This window comes from Oncorhynchus kisutch, unplaced genomic scaffold, assembly GCF_002021735.2.
Source record: "Oncorhynchus kisutch isolate 150728-3 unplaced genomic scaffold, Okis_V2 scaffold1655, whole genome shotgun sequence".
NCBI lineage: Eukaryota > Metazoa > Chordata > Actinopteri > Salmoniformes > Salmonidae > Oncorhynchus > Oncorhynchus kisutch.
The window spans coordinates 1-17,044 of NW_022263600.1; the positions used below are offsets into that span (position 1 = coordinate 1).

A 17,044-nucleotide genomic window follows, 5' to 3' on the forward strand; every position below is an offset into this window, starting at 1 on the left:
GGAAATAGAATATAGACTGTCCAAATATTGTTGTCAGTTGAAAGATTGCAGCACGTGAAGGAACGACAGTCCGCTGTTGCTAATTACACGCAGATTTTTTTTTTCAATTTCCATGTGGATTTAGAATATGGTTCTATGGTGTAATGGTTAGCACTCTGGACTTTGAATCCAGTGATCCGAGTTCAAATCTCGGTAGAACCTTCCTATTTTTGGTGCTGAATTATTCACATGGCCAACCAAAAACCTCATAATCTGATGTTTATCCGGTGTACAAATGACAGGAAATCGGAACTCTACAATAAATACTCTGTATAGGGTTCTATGGTGTAATGGTTAGCACTCAGGACTCTGAATCCTGCGATCCGAGTTCAAATCTCGGTAGGACCTACCTTGATTTTGCAGTGACACACTCCTCCCCTGTCAACTTTTAAAATAGTTGCGTGAAAGAAACAAGTGGGTGGGAGTCGATAAGCACTCTTGTTACGCACGAATGGCTAGCCTACGGTAAACGCATACTATGAGTGCCTGGTAGTTGACACCGTTTCTGGCCAGGAAACAGAGTATTGACTACAGGGTTCTATGCTGTAAAGGTTATCACTCAGGACTCTGAATCCTACAATCCGAGTTTAAATCTTGGACGATACTACCATGTCAATTAATTTGCCTCGTGGAAATAGAATATAGCTGTCCAAATATTGTTGTCAGTTGAAAGTATTTGCAGCACGTGAAGGAACGACAGTCCGCTGTTGCTAATTACACGCAGAATTTTTTTTTTTCAATTTCCATGTGGATTTAGAATATGGTTCTATGGTGTAATGGTTAGCACTCTGGACTTTGAATCCAGTGATCCGAGTTCAAATCTCGGTAGAACCTTCCTATTTTTGGTGCTGAATTATTCACATGGCCAACCAAAACCTCATAATCTGATGTTTATCCGGTGTACAAAAATCGGAACTCTACAATAAATACTCTGTATAGGGTTCTATGGTGTAATGGTTAGCACTCAGGACTCTGAATCCTGCGATCCGAGTTCAAATCTCGGTAGGACCTACCTGATTTTGCAGTGACACACTCTCCCCTGTCAACTTTAAATAGTTGGTGAAAGAAACAAGTGGGTGGGAGTCGATAAGCACTCTCTGTTACGCACGAATGGCTAGCCTACGGTAAACGCATACTATGCGTGCCTGGTAGTTTGACACCGTTTCTGGCCAGGAAACAGAGTATGACTACAGGGTTCTATGCTGTAAAGGTTATCACTCAGGACTCTGAATCCTACAATCCGAGTTTAAATCTTGGACGATACTACCATGTCAATTAATTTGCCTCGTGGAAATAGAATATAGCTGTCCAATATGTTGTCAGTTGAAAGTATTTGCAGCCACGTGAAGGACGACAGTCCGCTGTTGCTAATTACACGCAGAATTTTTTTTTTCAATTTCCATGTGGATTTAGAATATGGTTCTATGGTGTAATGGTTAGCACTCTGGACTTTGAATCCAGTGATCCGAGTTCAAATCTCGGTAGAACCTTCCTATTTTTGGTGCTGAATTATTCACATGGCCAACCAAAAACCTCATAATCTGATGTTTATCCGGTGTACAAATGACAGGAAAATCGGAACTCTACAATAAATACTCTGTATAGGGTTCTATGGTGTAATGGTTAGCACTCAGGACTCTGAATCCTGCGATCCGAGTTCAAATCTCGGTAGGACCTACCTTGATTTTGCAGTGACACACTCCTCCCCTGTCAACTTTAAATAGTTGCGTGAAAGAAACAAGTGGGTGGGAGTCGATAAGCACTCTTGTTACGCACGAATGGCTAGCCTACGGTAAACGCATACTATGAGTGCCTGGTAGTTGACACCGTTTCTGGCCAGGAAACAGAGTATTGACTACAGGGTTCTATGCTGTAAAGGTTATCACTCAGGACTCTGAATCCTACAATCCGAGTTTAAATCTTGGACGATACTACCATGTCAATTAATTTGCCTCGTGGAAATAGAATATAGCTGTCCAAATATTGTTGTCAGTTGAAAGTATTTGCAGCACGTGAAGGAACGACAGTCCGCTGTTGCTAATTACACGCAGAATTTTTTTTTTTCAATTTCCATGTGGATTTAGAATATGGTTCTATGGTGTAATGGTTAGCACTCTGGACTTTGAATCCAGTGATCCGAGTTCAAATCTCGGTAGAACCTTCCTATTTTTGGTGCTGAATTATTCACATGGCCAACCAAAAACCTCATAATCTGATGTTTATCCGGTGTACAAATGACAGGAAAATCGGAACTCTACAATAAATACTCTGTATAGGGTTCTATGGTGTAATGGTTAGCACTCAGGACTCTGAATCCTGCGATCCGAGTTCAAATCTCGGTAGGACCTACCTTGATTTTGCAGTGACACACTCCTCCCCTGTCAACTTTTAAATAGTTGCGTGAAAGAAACAAGTGGGTGGGAGTCGATAAGCACTCTTGTTACGCACGAATGGCTAGCCTACGGTAAACGCATACTATGAGTGCCTGGTAGTTGACACCGTTTCTGGCCAGGAAACAGAGTATTGACTACAGGGTTCTATGCTGTAAAGGTTATCACTCAGGACTCTGAATCCTACAATCCGAGTTTAAATCTTGGACGATACTACCATGTCAATTAATTTGCCTCGTGGAAATAGAATATAGCTGTCCAAATATTGTTGTCAGTTGAAAGTATTTGCAGCACGTGAAGGAACGACAGTCCGCTGTTGCTAATTACACGCAGAATTTTTTTTTTCAATTTCCATGTGGATTTAGAATATGGTTCTATGGTGTAATGGTTAGCACTCTGGACTTTGAATCCAGTGATCCGAGTTCAAATCTCGGTAGAACCTTCCTATTTTTGGTGCTGAATTATTCACATGGCCAACCAAAACCTCATAATCTGATGTTTATCCGGTGTACAAATGACAGGAAAATCGGAACTCTACAATAAATACTCTGTATAGGGTTCTATGGTGTAATGGTTAGCACTCAGGACTCTGAATCCTGCGATCCGAGTTCAAATCTCGGTAGGACCTACCTTGATTTTGCAGTGACACACTCCTCCCCTGTCAACTTTTAAATAGTTGCGTGAAAGAAACAAGTGGGTGGGAGTCGATAAGCACTCTTGTTACGCACGAATGGCTAGCCTACGGTAAACGCATACTATGAGTGCCTGGTAGTTGACACCGTTTCTGGCCAGGAAACAGAGTATTGACTACAGGGTTCTATGCTGTAAAGGTTATCACTCAGGACTCTGAATCCTACAATCCGAGTTTAAATCTTGGACGATACTACCATGTCAATTAATTTGCCTCGTGGAAATAGAATATAGCTGTCCAAATATTGTTGTCAGTTGAAAGTATTTGCAGCACGTGAAGGAACGACAGTCCGCTGTTGCTAATTACACGCAGAATTTTTTTTTTCAATTTCCATGTGGATTTAGAATATGGTTCTATGGTGTAATGGTTAGCACTCTGGACTTTGAATCCAGTGATCCGAGTTCAAATCTCGGTAGAACCTTCCTATTTTTGGTGCTGAATTATTCACATGGCCAACCAAAAACCTCATAATCTGATGTTTATCCGGTGTACAAATGACAGGAAAATCGGAACTCTACAATAAATACTCTGTATAGGGTTCTATGGTGTAATGGTTAGCACTCAGGACTCTGAATCCTGCGATCCGAGTTCAAATCTCGGTAGGACCTACCTTGATTTTGCAGTGACACACTCCTCCCCTGTCAACTTTTAAATAGTTGCGTGAAAGAAACAAGTGGGTGGGAGTCGATAAGCACTCTTGTTACGCACGAATGGCTAGCCTACGGTAAACGCATACTATGAGTGCCTGGTAGTTGACACCGTTTCTGGCCAGGAAACAGAGTATTGACTACAGGGTTCTATGCTGTAAAGGTTATCACTCAGGACTCTGAATCCTACAATCCGAGTTTAAATCTTGGACGATACTACCATGTCAATTAATTTGCCTCGTGGAAATAGAATATAGCTGTCCAAATATTGTTGTCAGTTGAAAGTATTTGCAGCACGTGAAGGAACGACAGTCCGCTGTTGCTAATTACACGCAGAATTTTTTTTTTTCAATTTCCATGTGGATTTAGAATATGGTTCTATGGTGTAATGGTTAGCACTCTGGACTTTGAATCCAGTGATCCGAGTTCAAATCTCGGTAGAACCTTCCTATTTTTGGTGCTGAATTATTCACATGGCCAACCAAAAACCTCATAATCTGATGTTTATCCGGTGTACAAATGACAGGAAAATCGGAACTCTACAATAAATACTCTGTATAGGGTTCTATGGTGTAATGGTTAGCACTCAGGACTCTGAATCCTGCGATCCGAGTTCAAATCTCGGTAGGACCTACCTTGATTTTGCAGTGACACACTCCTCCCCTGTCAACTTTTAAATAGTTGCGTGAAAGAAACAAGTGGGTGGGAGTCGATAAGCACTCTTGTTACGCACGAATGGCTAGCCTACGGTAAACGCATACTATGAGTGCCTGGTAGTTGACACCGTTTCTGGCCAGGAAACAGAGTATTGACTACAGGGTTCTATGCTGTAAAGGTTATCACTCAGGACTCTGAATCCTACAATCCGAGTTTAAATCTTGGACGATACTACCATGTCAATTAATTTGCCTCGTGGAAATAGAATATAGCTGTCCAAATATTGTTGTCAGTTGAAAGTATTTGCAGCACGTGAAGGAACGACAGTCCGCTGTTGCTAATTACACGCAGAATTTTTTTTTTCAATTTCCATGTGGATTTAGAATATGGTTCTATGGTGTAATGGTTAGCACTCTGGACTTTGAATCCAGTGATCCGAGTTCAAATCTCGGTAGAACCTTCCTATTTTTGGTGCTGAATTATTCACATGGCCAACCAAAAACCTCATAATCTGATGTTTATCCGGTGTACAAATGACAGGAAAATCGGAACTCTACAATAAATACTCTGTATAGGGTTCTATGGTGTAATGGTTAGCACTCAGGACTCTGAATCCTGCGATCCGAGTTCAAATCTCGGTAGGACCTACCTTGATTTTGCAGTGACACACTCCTCCCCTGTCAACTTTTAAATAGTTGCGTGAAAGAAACAAGTGGGTGGGAGTCGATAAGCACTCTTGTTACGCACGAATGGCTAGCCTACGGTAAACGCATACTATGAGTGCCTGGTAGTTGACACCGTTTCTGGCCAGGAAACAGAGTATTGACTACAGGGTTCTATGCTGTAAAGGTTATCACTCAGGACTCTGAATCCTACAATCCGAGTTTAAATCTTGGACGATACTACCATGTCAATTAATTTGCCTCGTGGAAATAGAATATAGCTGTCCAAATATTGTTGTCAGTTGAAAGTATTTGCAGCACGTGAAGGAACGACAGTCCGCTGTTGCTAATTACACGCAGAATTTTTTTTTTTCAATTTCCATGTGGATTTAGAATATGGTTCTATGGTGTAATGGTTAGCACTCTGGACTTTGAATCCAGTGATCCGAGTTCAAATCTCGGTAGAACCTTCCTATTTTTGGTGCTGAATTATTCACATGGCCAACCAAAAACCTCATAATCTGATGTTTATCCGGTGTACAAATGACAGGAAAATCGGAACTCTACAATAAATACTCTGTATAGGGTTCTATGGTGTAATGGTTAGCACTCAGGACTCTGAATCCTGCGATCCGAGTTCAAATCTCGGTAGGACCTACCTTGATTTTGCAGTGACACACTCCTCCCCTGTCAACTTTTAAATAGTTGCGTGAAAGAAACAAGTGGGTGGGAGTCGATAAGCACTCTTGTTACGCACGAATGGCTAGCCTACGGTAAACGCATACTATGAGTGCCTGGTAGTTGACACCGTTTCTGGCCAGGAAACAGAGTATTGACTACAGGGTTCTATGCTGTAAAGGTTATCACTCAGGACTCTGAATCCTACAATCCGAGTTTAAATCTTGGACGATACTACCATGTCAATTAATTTGCCTCGTGGAAATAGAATATAGCTGTCCAAATATTGTTGTCAGTTGAAAGTATTTGCAGCACGTGAAGGAACGACAGTCCGCTGTTGCTAATTACACGCAGAATTTTTTTTTTTCAATTTCCATGTGGATTTAGAATATGGTTCTATGGTGTAATGGTTAGCACTCTGGACTTTGAATCCAGTGATCCGAGTTCAAATCTCGGTAGAACCTTCCTATTTTTGGTGCTGAATTATTCACATGGCCAACCAAAAACCTCATAATCTGATGTTTATCCGGTGTACAAATGACAGGAAAATCGGAACTCTACAATAAATACTCTGTATAGGGTTCTATGGTGTAATGGTTAGCACTCAGGACTCTGAATCCTGCGATCCGAGTTCAAATCTCGGTAGGACCTACCTTGATTTTGCAGTGACACACTCCTCCCCTGTCAACTTTTAAATAGTTGCGTGAAAGAAACAAGTGGGTGGGAGTCGATAAGCACTCTTGTTACGCACGAATGGCTAGCCTACGGTAAACGCATACTATGAGTGCCTGGTAGTTGACACCGTTTCTGGCCAGGAAACAGAGTATTGACTACAGGGTTCTATGCTGTAAAGGTTATCACTCAGGACTCTGAATCCTACAATCCGAGTTTAAATCTTGGACGATACTACCATGTCAATTAATTTGCCTCGTGGAAATAGAATATAGCTGTCCAAATATTGTTGTCAGTTGAAAGTATTTGCAGCACGTGAAGGAACGACAGTCCGCTGTTGCTAATTACACGCAGAATTTTTTTTTTTCAATTTCCATGTGGATTTAGAATATGGTTCTATGGTGTAATGGTTAGCACTCTGGACTTTGAATCCAGTGATCCGAGTTCAAATCTCGGTAGAACCTTCCTATTTTTGGTGCTGAATTATTCACATGGCCAACCAAAAACCTCATAATCTGATGTTTATCCGGTGTACAAATGACAGGAAAATCGGAACTCTACAATAAATACTCTGTATAGGGTTCTATGGTGTAATGGTTAGCACTCAGGACTCTGAATCCTGCGATCCGAGTTCAAATCTCGGTAGGACCTACCTTGATTTTGCAGTGACACACTCCTCCCCTGTCAACTTTTAAATAGTTGCGTGAAAGAAACAAGTGGGTGGGAGTCGATAAGCACTCTTGTTACGCACGAATGGCTAGCCTACGGTAAACGCATACTATGAGTGCCTGGTAGTTGACACCGTTTCTGGCCAGGAAACAGAGTATTGACTACAGGGTTCTATGCTGTAAAGGTTATCACTCAGGACTCTGAATCCTACAATCCGAGTTTAAATCTTGGACGATACTACCATGTCAATTAATTTGCCTCGTGGAAATAGAATATAGCTGTCCAAATATTGTTGTCAGTTGAAAGTATTTGCAGCACGTGAAGGAACGACAGTCCGCTGTTGCTAATTACACGCAGAATTTTTTTTTTTCAATTTCCATGTGGATTTAGAATATGGTTCTATGGTGTAATGGTTAGCACTCTGGACTTTGAATCCAGTGATCCGAGTTCAAATCTCGGTAGAACCTTCCTATTTTTGGTGCTGAATTATTCACATGGCCAACCAAAAACCTCATAATCTGATGTTTATCCGGTGTACAAATGACAGGAAAATCGGAACTCTACAATAAATACTCTGTATAGGGTTCTATGGTGTAATGGTTAGCACTCAGGACTCTGAATCCTGCGATCCGAGTTCAAATCTCGGTAGGACCTACCTTGATTTTGCAGTGACACACTCCTCCCCTGTCAACTTTAAATAGTTGCGTGAAAGAAACAAGTGGGTGGGAGTCGATAAGCACTCTTGTTACGCACGAATGGCTAGCCTACGGTAAACGCATACTATGAGTGCCTGGTAGTTGACACCGTTTCTGGCCAGGAAACAGAGTATTGACTACAGGGTTCTATGCTGTAAAGGTTATCACTCAGGACTCTGAATCCTACAATCCGAGTTTAAATCTTGGACGATACTACCATGTCAATTAATTTGCCTCGTGGAAATAGAATATAGCTGTCCAAATATTGTTGTCAGTTGAAAGTATTTGCAGCACGTGAAGGAACGACAGTCCGCTGTTGCTAATTACACGCAGAATTTTTTTTTTTCAATTTCCATGTGGATTTAGAATATGGTTCTATGGTGTAATGGTTAGCACTCTGGACTTTGAATCCAGTGATCCGAGTTCAAATCTCGGTAGAACCTTCCTATTTTTGGTGCTGAATTATTCACATGGCCAACCAAAAACCTCATAATCTGATGTTTATCCGGTGTACAAATGACAGGAAAATCGGAACTCTACAATAAATACTCTGTATAGGGTTCTATGGTGTAATGGTTAGCACTCAGGACTCTGAATCCTGCGATCCGAGTTCAAATCTCGGTAGGACCTACCTTGATTTTGCAGTGACACACTCCTCCCCTGTCAACTTTTAAATAGTTGCGTGAAAGAAACAAGTGGGTGGGAGTCGATAAGCACTCTTGTTACGCACGAATGGCTAGCCTACGGTAAACGCATACTATGAGTGCCTGGTAGTTGACACCGTTTCTGGCCAGGAAACAGAGTATTGACTACAGGGTTCTATGCTGTAAAGGTTATCACTCAGGACTCTGAATCCTACAATCCGAGTTTAAATCTTGGACGATACTACCATGTCAATTAATTTGCCTCGTGGAAATAGAATATAGCTGTCCAAATATTGTTGTCAGTTGAAAGTATTTGCAGCACGTGAAGGAACGACAGTCCGCTGTTGCTAATTACACGCAGAATTTTTTTTTTTCAATTTCCATGTGGATTTAGAATATGGTTCTATGGTGTAATGGTTAGCACTCTGGACTTTGAATCCAGTGATCCGAGTTCAAATCTCGGTAGAACCTTCCTATTTTTGGTGCTGAATTATTCACATGGCCAACCAAAAACCTCATAATCTGATGTTTATCCGGTGTACAAATGACAGGAAAATCGGAACTCTACAATAAATACTCTGTATAGGGTTCTATGGTGTAATGGTTAGCACTCAGGACTCTGAATCCTGCGATCCGAGTTCAAATCTCGGTAGGACCTACCTTGATTTTGCAGTGACACACTCCTCCCCTGTCAACTTTTAAATAGTTGCGTGAAAGAAACAAGTGGGTGGGAGTCGATAAGCACTCTTGTTACGCACGAATGGCTAGCCTACGGTAAACGCATACTATGAGTGCCTGGTAGTTGACACCGTTTCTGGCCAGGAAACAGAGTATTGACTACAGGGTTCTATGCTGTAAAGGTTATCACTCAGGACTCTGAATCCTACAATCCGAGTTTAAATCTTGGACGATACTACCATGTCAATTAATTTGCCTCGTGGAAATAGAATATAGCTGTCCAAATATTGTTGTCAGTTGAAAGTATTTGCAGCACGTGAAGGAACGACAGTCCGCTGTTGCTAATTACACGCAGAATTTTTTTTTTTCAATTTCCATGTGGATTTAGAATATGGTTCTATGGTGTAATGGTTAGCACTCTGGACTTTGAATCCAGTGATCCGAGTTCAAATCTCGGTAGAACCTTCCTATTTTTGGTGCTGAATTATTCACATGGCCAACCAAAAACCTCATAATCTGATGTTTATCCGGTGTACAAATGACAGGAAAATCGGAACTCTACAATAAATACTCTGTATAGGGTTCTATGGTGTAATGGTTAGCACTCAGGACTCTGAATCCTGCGATCCGAGTTCAAATCTCGGTAGGACCTACCTTGATTTTGCAGTGACACACTCCTCCCCTGTCAACTTTTAAATAGTTGCGTGAAAGAAACAAGTGGGTGGGAGTCGATAAGCACTCTTGTTACGCACGAATGGCTAGCCTACGGTAAACGCATACTATGAGTGCCTGGTAGTTGACACCGTTTCTGGCCAGGAAACAGAGTATTGACTACAGGGTTCTATGCTGTAAAGGTTATCACTCAGGACTCTGAATCCTACAATCCGAGTTTAAATCTTGGACGATACTACCATGTCAATTAATTTGCCTCGTGGAAATAGAATATAGCTGTCCAAATATTGTTGTCAGTTGAAAGTATTTGCAGCACGTGAAGGAACGACAGTCCGCTGTTGCTAATTACACGCAGAATTTTTTTTTTTCAATTTCCATGTGGATTTAGAATATGGTTCTATGGTGTAATGGTTAGCACTCTGGACTTTGAATCCAGTGATCCGAGTTCAAATCTCGGTAGAACCTTCCTATTTTTGGTGCTGAATTATTCACATGGCCAACCAAAAACCTCATAATCTGATGTTTATCCGGTGTACAAATGACAGGAAAATCGGAACTCTACAATAAATACTCTGTATAGGGTTCTATGGTGTAATGGTTAGCACTCAGGACTCTGAATCCTGCGATCCGAGTTCAAATCTCGGTAGGACCTACCTTGATTTTGCAGTGACACACTCCTCCCCTGTCAACTTTAAATAGTTGCGTGAAAGAAACAAGTGGGTGGGAGTCGATAAGCACTCTTGTTACGCACGAATGGCTAGCCTACGGTAAACGCATACTATGAGTGCCTGGTAGTTGACACCGTTTCTGGCCAGGAAACAGAGTATTGACTACAGGGTTCTATGCTGTAAAGGTTATCACTCAGGACTCTGAATCCTACAATCCGAGTTTAAATCTTGGACGATACTACCATGTCAATTAATTTGCCTCGTGGAAATAGAATATAGCTGTCCAAATATTGTTGTCAGTTGAAAGTATTTGCAGCACGTGAAGGAACGACAGTCCGCTGTTGCTAATTACACGCAGAATTTTTTTTTTTCAATTTCCATGTGGATTTAGAATATGGTTCTATGGTGTAATGGTTAGCACTCTGGACTTTGAATCCAGTGATCCGAGTTCAAATCTCGGTAGAACCTTCCTATTTTTGGTGCTGAATTATTCACATGGCCAACCAAAAACCTCATAATCTGATGTTTATCCGGTGTACAAATGACAGGAAAATCGGAACTCTACAATAAATACTCTGTATAGGGTTCTATGGTGTAATGGTTAGCACTCAGGACTCTGAATCCTGCGATCCGAGTTCAAATCTCGGTAGGACCTACCTTGATTTTGCAGTGACACACTCCTCCCCTGTCAACTTTTAAATAGTTGCGTGAAAGAAACAAGTGGGTGGGAGTCGATAAGCACTCTTGTTACGCACGAATGGCTAGCCTACGGTAAACGCATACTATGAGTGCCTGGTAGTTGACACCGTTTCTGGCCAGGAAACAGAGTATTGACTACAGGGTTCTATGCTGTAAAGGTTATCACTCAGGACTCTGAATCCTACAATCCGAGTTTAAATCTTGGACGATACTACCATGTCAATTAATTTGCCTCGTGGAAATAGAATATAGCTGTCCAAATATTGTTGTCAGTTGAAAGTATTTGCAGCACGTGAAGGAACGACAGTCCGCTGTTGCTAATTACACGCAGAATTTTTTTTTTTCAATTTCCATGTGGATTTAGAATATGGTTCTATGGTGTAATGGTTAGCACTCTGGACTTTGAATCCAGTGATCCGAGTTCAAATCTCGGTAGAACCTTCCTATTTTTGGTGCTGAATTATTCACATGGCCAACCAAAAACCTCATAATCTGATGTTTATCCGGTGTACAAATGACAGGAAAATCGGAACTCTACAATAAATACTCTGTATAGGGTTCTATGGTGTAATGGTTAGCACTCAGGACTCTGAATCCTGCGATCCGAGTTCAAATCTCGGTAGGACCTACCTTGATTTTGCAGTGACACACTCCTCCCCTGTCAACTTTTAAATAGTTGCGTGAAAGAAACAAGTGGGTGGGAGTCGATAAGCACTCTTGTTACGCACGAATGGCTAGCCTACGGTAAACGCATACTATGAGTGCCTGGTAGTTGACACCGTTTCTGGCCAGGAAACAGAGTATTGACTACAGGGTTCTATGCTGTAAAGGTTATCACTCAGGACTCTGAATCCTACAATCCGAGTTTAAATCTTGGACGATACTACCATGTCAATTAATTTGCCTCGTGGAAATAGAATATAGCTGTCCAAATATTGTTGTCAGTTGAAAGTATTTGCAGCACGTGAAGGAACGACAGTCCGCTGTTGCTAATTACACGCAGAATTTTTTTTTTTCAATTTCCATGTGGATTTAGAATATGGTTCTATGGTGTAATGGTTAGCACTCTGGACTTTGAATCCAGTGATCCGAGTTCAAATCTCGGTAGAACCTTCCTATTTTTGGTGCTGAATTATTCACATGGCCAACCAAAAACCTCATAATCTGATGTTTATCCGGTGTACAAATGACAGGAAAATCGGAACTCTACAATAAATACTCTGTATAGGGTTCTATGGTGTAATGGTTAGCACTCAGGACTCTGAATCCTGCGATCCGAGTTCAAATCTCGGTAGGACCTACCTTGATTTTGCAGTGACACACTCCTCCCCTGTCAACTTTAAATAGTTGCGTGAAAGAAACAAGTGGGTGGGAGTCGATAAGCACTCTTGTTACGCACGAATGGCTAGCCTACGGTAAACGCATACTATGAGTGCCTGGTAGTTGACACCGTTTCTGGCCAGGAAACAGAGTATTGACTACAGGGTTCTATGCTGTAAAGGTTATCACTCAGGACTCTGAATCCTACAATCCGAGTTTAAATCTTGGACGATACTACCATGTCAATTAATTTGCCTCGTGGAAATAGAATATAGCTGTCCAAATATTGTTGTCAGTTGAAAGTATTTGCAGCACGTGAAGGAACGACAGTCCGCTGTTGCTAATTACACGCAGAATTTTTTTTTTTCAATTTCCATGTGGATTTAGAATATGGTTCTATGGTGTAATGGTTAGCACTCTGGACTTTGAATCCAGTGATCCGAGTTCAAATCTCGGTAGAACCTTCCTATTTTTGGTGCTGAATTATTCACATGGCCAACCAAAAACCTCATAATCTGATGTTTATCCGGTGTACAAATGACAGGAAAATCGGAACTCTACAATAAATACTCTGTATAGGGTTCTATGGTGTAATGGTTAGCACTCAGGACTCTGAATCCTGCGATCCGAGTTCAAATCTCGGTAGGACCTACCTTGATTTTGCAGTGACACACTCCTCCCCTGTCAACTTTTAAATAGTTGCGTGAAAGAAACAAGTGGGTGGGAGTCGATAAGCACTCTTGTTACGCACGAATGGCTAGCCTACGGTAAACGCATACTATGAGTGCCTGGTAGTTGACACCGTTTCTGGCCAGGAAACAGAGTATTGACTACAGGGTTCTATGCTGTAAAGGTTATCACTCAGGACTCTGAATCCTACAATCCGAGTTTAAATCTTGGACGATACTACCATGTCAATTAATTTGCCTCGTGGAAATAGAATATAGCTGTCCAAATATTGTTGTCAGTTGAAAGTATTTGCAGCACGTGAAGGAACGACAGTCCGCTGTTGCTAATTACACGCAGAATTTTTTTTTTTCAATTTCCATGTGGATTTAGAATATGGTTCTATGGTGTAATGGTTAGCACTCTGGACTTTGAATCCAGTGATCCGAGTTCAAATCTCGGTAGAACCTTCCTATTTTTGGTGCTGAATTATTCACATGGCCAACCAAAAACCTCATAATCTGATGTTTATCCGGTGTACAAATGACAGGAAAATCGGAACTCTACAATAAATACTCTGTATAGGGTTCTATGGTGTAATGGTTAGCACTCAGGACTCTGAATCCTGCGATCCGAGTTCAAATCTCGGTAGGACCTACCTTGATTTTGCAGTGACACACTCCTCCCCTGTCAACTTTTAAATAGTTGCGTGAAAGAAACAAGTGGGTGGGAGTCGATAAGCACTCTTGTTACGCACGAATGGCTAGCCTACGGTAAACGCATACTATGAGTGCCTGGTAGTTGACACCGTTTCTGGCCAGGAAACAGAGTATTGACTACAGGGTTCTATGCTGTAAAGGTTATCACTCAGGACTCTGAATCCTACAATCCGAGTTTAAATCTTGGACGATACTACCATGTCAATTAATTTGCCTCGTGGAAATAGAATATAGCTGTCCAAATATTGTTGTCAGTTGAAAGTATTTGCAGCACGTGAAGGAACGACAGTCCGCTGTTGCTAATTACACGCAGAATTTTTTTTTTTCAATTTCCATGTGGATTTAGAATATGGTTCTATGGTGTAATGGTTAGCACTCTGGACTTTGAATCCAGTGATCCGAGTTCAAATCTCGGTAGAACCTTCCTATTTTTGGTGCTGAATTATTCACATGGCCAACCAAAAACCTCATAATCTGATGTTTATCCGGTGTACAAATGACAGGAAAATCGGAACTCTACAATAAATACTCTGTATAGGGTTCTATGGTGTAATGGTTAGCACTCAGGACTCTGAATCCTGCGATCCGAGTTCAAATCTCGGTAGGACCTACCTTGATTTTGCAGTGACACACTCCTCCCCTGTCAACTTTTAAATAGTTGCGTGAAAGAAACAAGTGGGTGGGAGTCGATAAGCACTCTTGTTACGCACGAATGGCTAGCCTACGGTAAACGCATACTATGAGTGCCTGGTAGTTGACACCGTTTCTGGCCAGGAAACAGAGTATTGACTACAGGGTTCTATGCTGTAAAGGTTATCACTCAGGACTCTGAATCCTACAATCCGAGTTTAAATCTTGGACGATACTACCATGTCAATTAATTTGCCTCGTGGAAATAGAATATAGCTGTCCAAATATTGTTGTCAGTTGAAAGTATTTGCAGCACGTGAAGGAACGACAGTCCGCTGTTGCTAATTACACGCAGAATTTTTTTTTTTCAATTTCCATGTGGATTTAGAATATGGTTCTATGGTGTAATGGTTAGCACTCTGGACTTTGAATCCAGTGATCCGAGTTCAAATCTCGGTAGAACCTTCCTATTTTTGGTGCTGAATTATTCACATGGCCAACCAAAAACCTCATAATCTGATGTTTATCCGGTGTACAAATGACAGGAAAATCGGAACTCTACAATAAATACTCTGTATAGGGTTCTATGGTGTAATGGTTAGCACTCAGGACTCTGAATCCTGCGATCCGAGTTCAAATCTCGGTAGGACCTACCTTGATTTTGCAGTGACACACTCCTCCCCTGTCAACTTTAAAATAGTTGCGTGAAAGAAACAAGTGGGTGGGAGTCGATAAGCACTCTTGTTACGCACGAATGGCTAGCCTACGGTAAACGCATACTATGAGTGCCTGGTAGTTGACACCGTTTCTGGCCAGGAAACAGAGTATTGACTACAGGGTTCTATGCTGTAAAGGTTATCACTCAGGACTCTGAATCCTACAATCCGAGTTTAAATCTTGGACGATACTACCATGTCAATTAATTTGCCTCGTGGAAATAGAATATAGCTGTCCAAATATTGTTGTCAGTTGAAAGTATTTGCAGCACGTGAAGGAACGACAGTCCGCTGTTGCTAATTACACGCAGAATTTTTTTTTTTCAATTTCCATGTGGATTTAGAATATGGTTCTATGGTGTAATGGTTAGCACTCTGGACTTTGAATCCAGTGATCCGAGTTCAAATCTCGGTAGAACCTTCCTATTTTTGGTGCTGAATTATTCACATGGCCAACCAAAAACCTCATAATCTGATGTTTATCCGGTGTACAAATGACAGGAAAATCGGAACTCTACAATAAATACTCTGTATAGGGTTCTATGGTGTAATGGTTAGCACTCAGGACTCTGAATCCTGCGATCCGAGTTCAAATCTCGGTAGGACCTACCTTGATTTTGCAGTGACACACTCCTCCCCTGTCAACTTTTAAATAGTTGCGTGAAAGAAACAAGTGGGTGGGAGTCGATAAGCACTCTTGTTACGCACGAATGGCTAGCCTACGGTAAACGCATACTATGAGTGCCTGGTAGTTGACACCGTTTCTGGCCAGGAAACAGAGTATTGACTACAGGGTTCTATGCTGTAAAGGTTATCACTCAGGACTCTGAATCCTACAATCCGAGTTTAAATCTTGGACGATACTACCATGTCAATTAATTTGCCTCGTGGAAATAGAATATAGCTGTCCAAATATTGTTGTCAGTTGAAAGTATTTGCAGCACGTGAAGGAACGACAGTCCGCTGTTGCTAATTACACGCAGAATTTTTTTTTTTCAATTTCCATGTGGATTTAGAATATGGTTCTATGGTGTAATGGTTAGCACTCTGGACTTTGAATCCAGTGATCCGAGTTCAAATCTCGGTAGAACCTTCCTATTTTTGGTGCTGAATTATTCACATGGCCAACCAAAAACCTCATAATCTGATGTTTATCCGGTGTACAAATGACAGGAAAATCGGAACTCTACAATAAATACTCTGTATAGGGTTCTATGGTGTAATGGTTAGCACTCAGGACTCTGAATCCTGCGATCCGAGTTCAAATCTCGGTAGGACCTACCTTGATTTTGCAGTGACACACTCCTCCCCTGTCAACTTTTAAATAGTTGCGTGAAAGAAACAAGTGGGTGGGAGTCGATAAGCACTCTTGTTACGCACGAATGGCTAGCCTACGGTAAACGCATACTATGAGTGCCTGGTAGTTGACACCGTTTCTGGCCAGGAAACAGAGTATTGACTACAGGGTTCTATGCTGTAAAGGTTATCACTCAGGACTCTGAATCCTACAATCCGAGTTTAAATCTTGGACGATACTACCATGTCAATTAATTTGCCTCGTGGAAATAGAATATAGCTGTCCAAATATTGTTGTCAGTTGAAAGTATTTGCAGCACGTGAAGGAACGACAGTCCGCTGTTGCTAATTACACGCAGAATTTTTTTTTTTCAATTTCCATGTGGATTTAGAATATGGTTCTATGGTGTAATGGTTAGCACTCTGGACTTTGAATCCAGTGATCCGAGTTCAAATCTCGGTAGAACCTTCCTATTTTTGGTGCTGAATTATTCACATGGCCAACCAAAAACCTCATAATCTGATGTTTATCCGGT

The 17,044-nt window shown here is 41.4% G+C and overlaps 51 non-coding genes across 51 annotated transcripts; all 51 read left to right on the forward strand.

The window, feature by feature from the left end:
* The first annotated feature begins 129 nt into the window (after positions 1 to 129).
* trnaq-uug (transfer RNA glutamine (anticodon UUG)) lies at positions 130 to 201 on the forward strand. The gene has a single exon. It is a non-coding gene; the product is annotated as a tRNA-Gln (tRNA).
* Positions 202 to 315: 114 nt separating this feature from the next.
* trnaq-cug (transfer RNA glutamine (anticodon CUG)) lies at positions 316 to 387 on the forward strand. The gene has a single exon. It is a non-coding gene; the product is annotated as a tRNA-Gln (tRNA).
* A 414-nt stretch (positions 388 to 801) lies between these two features.
* trnaq-uug (transfer RNA glutamine (anticodon UUG)) lies at positions 802 to 873 on the forward strand. The gene has a single exon. It is a non-coding gene; the product is annotated as a tRNA-Gln (tRNA).
* A 105-nt stretch (positions 874 to 978) lies between these two features.
* trnaq-cug (transfer RNA glutamine (anticodon CUG)) lies at positions 979 to 1,050 on the forward strand. Its single transcript has one exon. It is a non-coding gene; the product is annotated as a tRNA-Gln (tRNA).
* Positions 1,051 to 1,457: 407 nt separating this feature from the next.
* Positions 1,458 to 1,529, forward strand: trnaq-uug (transfer RNA glutamine (anticodon UUG)). Its single transcript has one exon. It is a non-coding gene; the product is annotated as a tRNA-Gln (tRNA).
* Positions 1,530 to 1,644: 115 nt separating this feature from the next.
* trnaq-cug (transfer RNA glutamine (anticodon CUG)) lies at positions 1,645 to 1,716 on the forward strand. Its single transcript has one exon. It is a non-coding gene; the product is annotated as a tRNA-Gln (tRNA).
* A 412-nt stretch (positions 1,717 to 2,128) lies between these two features.
* Positions 2,129 to 2,200, forward strand: trnaq-uug (transfer RNA glutamine (anticodon UUG)). The gene has a single exon. It is a non-coding gene; the product is annotated as a tRNA-Gln (tRNA).
* A 115-nt stretch (positions 2,201 to 2,315) lies between these two features.
* Positions 2,316 to 2,387, forward strand: trnaq-cug (transfer RNA glutamine (anticodon CUG)). Its single transcript has one exon. It is a non-coding gene; the product is annotated as a tRNA-Gln (tRNA).
* A 412-nt stretch (positions 2,388 to 2,799) lies between these two features.
* Positions 2,800 to 2,871, forward strand: trnaq-uug (transfer RNA glutamine (anticodon UUG)). The gene has a single exon. It is a non-coding gene; the product is annotated as a tRNA-Gln (tRNA).
* A 114-nt stretch (positions 2,872 to 2,985) lies between these two features.
* On the forward strand, positions 2,986 to 3,057 carry trnaq-cug (transfer RNA glutamine (anticodon CUG)). The gene has a single exon. It is a non-coding gene; the product is annotated as a tRNA-Gln (tRNA).
* Positions 3,058 to 3,469: 412 nt separating this feature from the next.
* Positions 3,470 to 3,541, forward strand: trnaq-uug (transfer RNA glutamine (anticodon UUG)). Its single transcript has one exon. It is a non-coding gene; the product is annotated as a tRNA-Gln (tRNA).
* Positions 3,542 to 3,656: 115 nt separating this feature from the next.
* trnaq-cug (transfer RNA glutamine (anticodon CUG)) lies at positions 3,657 to 3,728 on the forward strand. The gene has a single exon. It is a non-coding gene; the product is annotated as a tRNA-Gln (tRNA).
* A 413-nt stretch (positions 3,729 to 4,141) lies between these two features.
* Positions 4,142 to 4,213, forward strand: trnaq-uug (transfer RNA glutamine (anticodon UUG)). The gene has a single exon. It is a non-coding gene; the product is annotated as a tRNA-Gln (tRNA).
* Positions 4,214 to 4,328: 115 nt separating this feature from the next.
* Positions 4,329 to 4,400, forward strand: trnaq-cug (transfer RNA glutamine (anticodon CUG)). Its single transcript has one exon. It is a non-coding gene; the product is annotated as a tRNA-Gln (tRNA).
* A 412-nt stretch (positions 4,401 to 4,812) lies between these two features.
* Positions 4,813 to 4,884, forward strand: trnaq-uug (transfer RNA glutamine (anticodon UUG)). Its single transcript has one exon. It is a non-coding gene; the product is annotated as a tRNA-Gln (tRNA).
* A 115-nt stretch (positions 4,885 to 4,999) lies between these two features.
* trnaq-cug (transfer RNA glutamine (anticodon CUG)) lies at positions 5,000 to 5,071 on the forward strand. The gene has a single exon. It is a non-coding gene; the product is annotated as a tRNA-Gln (tRNA).
* A 413-nt stretch (positions 5,072 to 5,484) lies between these two features.
* Positions 5,485 to 5,556, forward strand: trnaq-uug (transfer RNA glutamine (anticodon UUG)). Its single transcript has one exon. It is a non-coding gene; the product is annotated as a tRNA-Gln (tRNA).
* Positions 5,557 to 5,671: 115 nt separating this feature from the next.
* On the forward strand, positions 5,672 to 5,743 carry trnaq-cug (transfer RNA glutamine (anticodon CUG)). Its single transcript has one exon. It is a non-coding gene; the product is annotated as a tRNA-Gln (tRNA).
* A 413-nt stretch (positions 5,744 to 6,156) lies between these two features.
* On the forward strand, positions 6,157 to 6,228 carry trnaq-uug (transfer RNA glutamine (anticodon UUG)). Its single transcript has one exon. It is a non-coding gene; the product is annotated as a tRNA-Gln (tRNA).
* Positions 6,229 to 6,343: 115 nt separating this feature from the next.
* trnaq-cug (transfer RNA glutamine (anticodon CUG)) lies at positions 6,344 to 6,415 on the forward strand. Its single transcript has one exon. It is a non-coding gene; the product is annotated as a tRNA-Gln (tRNA).
* Positions 6,416 to 6,828: 413 nt separating this feature from the next.
* On the forward strand, positions 6,829 to 6,900 carry trnaq-uug (transfer RNA glutamine (anticodon UUG)). Its single transcript has one exon. It is a non-coding gene; the product is annotated as a tRNA-Gln (tRNA).
* Positions 6,901 to 7,015: 115 nt separating this feature from the next.
* Positions 7,016 to 7,087, forward strand: trnaq-cug (transfer RNA glutamine (anticodon CUG)). The gene has a single exon. It is a non-coding gene; the product is annotated as a tRNA-Gln (tRNA).
* A 413-nt stretch (positions 7,088 to 7,500) lies between these two features.
* On the forward strand, positions 7,501 to 7,572 carry trnaq-uug (transfer RNA glutamine (anticodon UUG)). The gene has a single exon. It is a non-coding gene; the product is annotated as a tRNA-Gln (tRNA).
* Positions 7,573 to 7,687: 115 nt separating this feature from the next.
* On the forward strand, positions 7,688 to 7,759 carry trnaq-cug (transfer RNA glutamine (anticodon CUG)). The gene has a single exon. It is a non-coding gene; the product is annotated as a tRNA-Gln (tRNA).
* Positions 7,760 to 8,171: 412 nt separating this feature from the next.
* trnaq-uug (transfer RNA glutamine (anticodon UUG)) lies at positions 8,172 to 8,243 on the forward strand. Its single transcript has one exon. It is a non-coding gene; the product is annotated as a tRNA-Gln (tRNA).
* Positions 8,244 to 8,358: 115 nt separating this feature from the next.
* Positions 8,359 to 8,430, forward strand: trnaq-cug (transfer RNA glutamine (anticodon CUG)). The gene has a single exon. It is a non-coding gene; the product is annotated as a tRNA-Gln (tRNA).
* Positions 8,431 to 8,843: 413 nt separating this feature from the next.
* Positions 8,844 to 8,915, forward strand: trnaq-uug (transfer RNA glutamine (anticodon UUG)). The gene has a single exon. It is a non-coding gene; the product is annotated as a tRNA-Gln (tRNA).
* Positions 8,916 to 9,030: 115 nt separating this feature from the next.
* On the forward strand, positions 9,031 to 9,102 carry trnaq-cug (transfer RNA glutamine (anticodon CUG)). Its single transcript has one exon. It is a non-coding gene; the product is annotated as a tRNA-Gln (tRNA).
* A 413-nt stretch (positions 9,103 to 9,515) lies between these two features.
* Positions 9,516 to 9,587, forward strand: trnaq-uug (transfer RNA glutamine (anticodon UUG)). Its single transcript has one exon. It is a non-coding gene; the product is annotated as a tRNA-Gln (tRNA).
* Positions 9,588 to 9,702: 115 nt separating this feature from the next.
* On the forward strand, positions 9,703 to 9,774 carry trnaq-cug (transfer RNA glutamine (anticodon CUG)). Its single transcript has one exon. It is a non-coding gene; the product is annotated as a tRNA-Gln (tRNA).
* A 413-nt stretch (positions 9,775 to 10,187) lies between these two features.
* trnaq-uug (transfer RNA glutamine (anticodon UUG)) lies at positions 10,188 to 10,259 on the forward strand. Its single transcript has one exon. It is a non-coding gene; the product is annotated as a tRNA-Gln (tRNA).
* Positions 10,260 to 10,374: 115 nt separating this feature from the next.
* Positions 10,375 to 10,446, forward strand: trnaq-cug (transfer RNA glutamine (anticodon CUG)). The gene has a single exon. It is a non-coding gene; the product is annotated as a tRNA-Gln (tRNA).
* A 412-nt stretch (positions 10,447 to 10,858) lies between these two features.
* On the forward strand, positions 10,859 to 10,930 carry trnaq-uug (transfer RNA glutamine (anticodon UUG)). Its single transcript has one exon. It is a non-coding gene; the product is annotated as a tRNA-Gln (tRNA).
* A 115-nt stretch (positions 10,931 to 11,045) lies between these two features.
* On the forward strand, positions 11,046 to 11,117 carry trnaq-cug (transfer RNA glutamine (anticodon CUG)). Its single transcript has one exon. It is a non-coding gene; the product is annotated as a tRNA-Gln (tRNA).
* Positions 11,118 to 11,530: 413 nt separating this feature from the next.
* Positions 11,531 to 11,602, forward strand: trnaq-uug (transfer RNA glutamine (anticodon UUG)). Its single transcript has one exon. It is a non-coding gene; the product is annotated as a tRNA-Gln (tRNA).
* A 115-nt stretch (positions 11,603 to 11,717) lies between these two features.
* On the forward strand, positions 11,718 to 11,789 carry trnaq-cug (transfer RNA glutamine (anticodon CUG)). The gene has a single exon. It is a non-coding gene; the product is annotated as a tRNA-Gln (tRNA).
* Positions 11,790 to 12,202: 413 nt separating this feature from the next.
* Positions 12,203 to 12,274, forward strand: trnaq-uug (transfer RNA glutamine (anticodon UUG)). Its single transcript has one exon. It is a non-coding gene; the product is annotated as a tRNA-Gln (tRNA).
* A 115-nt stretch (positions 12,275 to 12,389) lies between these two features.
* On the forward strand, positions 12,390 to 12,461 carry trnaq-cug (transfer RNA glutamine (anticodon CUG)). Its single transcript has one exon. It is a non-coding gene; the product is annotated as a tRNA-Gln (tRNA).
* A 412-nt stretch (positions 12,462 to 12,873) lies between these two features.
* On the forward strand, positions 12,874 to 12,945 carry trnaq-uug (transfer RNA glutamine (anticodon UUG)). Its single transcript has one exon. It is a non-coding gene; the product is annotated as a tRNA-Gln (tRNA).
* A 115-nt stretch (positions 12,946 to 13,060) lies between these two features.
* On the forward strand, positions 13,061 to 13,132 carry trnaq-cug (transfer RNA glutamine (anticodon CUG)). The gene has a single exon. It is a non-coding gene; the product is annotated as a tRNA-Gln (tRNA).
* Positions 13,133 to 13,545: 413 nt separating this feature from the next.
* Positions 13,546 to 13,617, forward strand: trnaq-uug (transfer RNA glutamine (anticodon UUG)). The gene has a single exon. It is a non-coding gene; the product is annotated as a tRNA-Gln (tRNA).
* A 115-nt stretch (positions 13,618 to 13,732) lies between these two features.
* On the forward strand, positions 13,733 to 13,804 carry trnaq-cug (transfer RNA glutamine (anticodon CUG)). The gene has a single exon. It is a non-coding gene; the product is annotated as a tRNA-Gln (tRNA).
* A 413-nt stretch (positions 13,805 to 14,217) lies between these two features.
* Positions 14,218 to 14,289, forward strand: trnaq-uug (transfer RNA glutamine (anticodon UUG)). The gene has a single exon. It is a non-coding gene; the product is annotated as a tRNA-Gln (tRNA).
* A 115-nt stretch (positions 14,290 to 14,404) lies between these two features.
* trnaq-cug (transfer RNA glutamine (anticodon CUG)) lies at positions 14,405 to 14,476 on the forward strand. The gene has a single exon. It is a non-coding gene; the product is annotated as a tRNA-Gln (tRNA).
* A 413-nt stretch (positions 14,477 to 14,889) lies between these two features.
* trnaq-uug (transfer RNA glutamine (anticodon UUG)) lies at positions 14,890 to 14,961 on the forward strand. The gene has a single exon. It is a non-coding gene; the product is annotated as a tRNA-Gln (tRNA).
* Positions 14,962 to 15,076: 115 nt separating this feature from the next.
* Positions 15,077 to 15,148, forward strand: trnaq-cug (transfer RNA glutamine (anticodon CUG)). Its single transcript has one exon. It is a non-coding gene; the product is annotated as a tRNA-Gln (tRNA).
* A 413-nt stretch (positions 15,149 to 15,561) lies between these two features.
* trnaq-uug (transfer RNA glutamine (anticodon UUG)) lies at positions 15,562 to 15,633 on the forward strand. Its single transcript has one exon. It is a non-coding gene; the product is annotated as a tRNA-Gln (tRNA).
* A 115-nt stretch (positions 15,634 to 15,748) lies between these two features.
* Positions 15,749 to 15,820, forward strand: trnaq-cug (transfer RNA glutamine (anticodon CUG)). The gene has a single exon. It is a non-coding gene; the product is annotated as a tRNA-Gln (tRNA).
* Positions 15,821 to 16,233: 413 nt separating this feature from the next.
* trnaq-uug (transfer RNA glutamine (anticodon UUG)) lies at positions 16,234 to 16,305 on the forward strand. The gene has a single exon. It is a non-coding gene; the product is annotated as a tRNA-Gln (tRNA).
* Positions 16,306 to 16,420: 115 nt separating this feature from the next.
* trnaq-cug (transfer RNA glutamine (anticodon CUG)) lies at positions 16,421 to 16,492 on the forward strand. Its single transcript has one exon. It is a non-coding gene; the product is annotated as a tRNA-Gln (tRNA).
* Positions 16,493 to 16,905: 413 nt separating this feature from the next.
* Positions 16,906 to 16,977, forward strand: trnaq-uug (transfer RNA glutamine (anticodon UUG)). The gene has a single exon. It is a non-coding gene; the product is annotated as a tRNA-Gln (tRNA).
* The last annotated feature ends 67 nt before the right edge of the window (positions 16,978 to 17,044 follow it).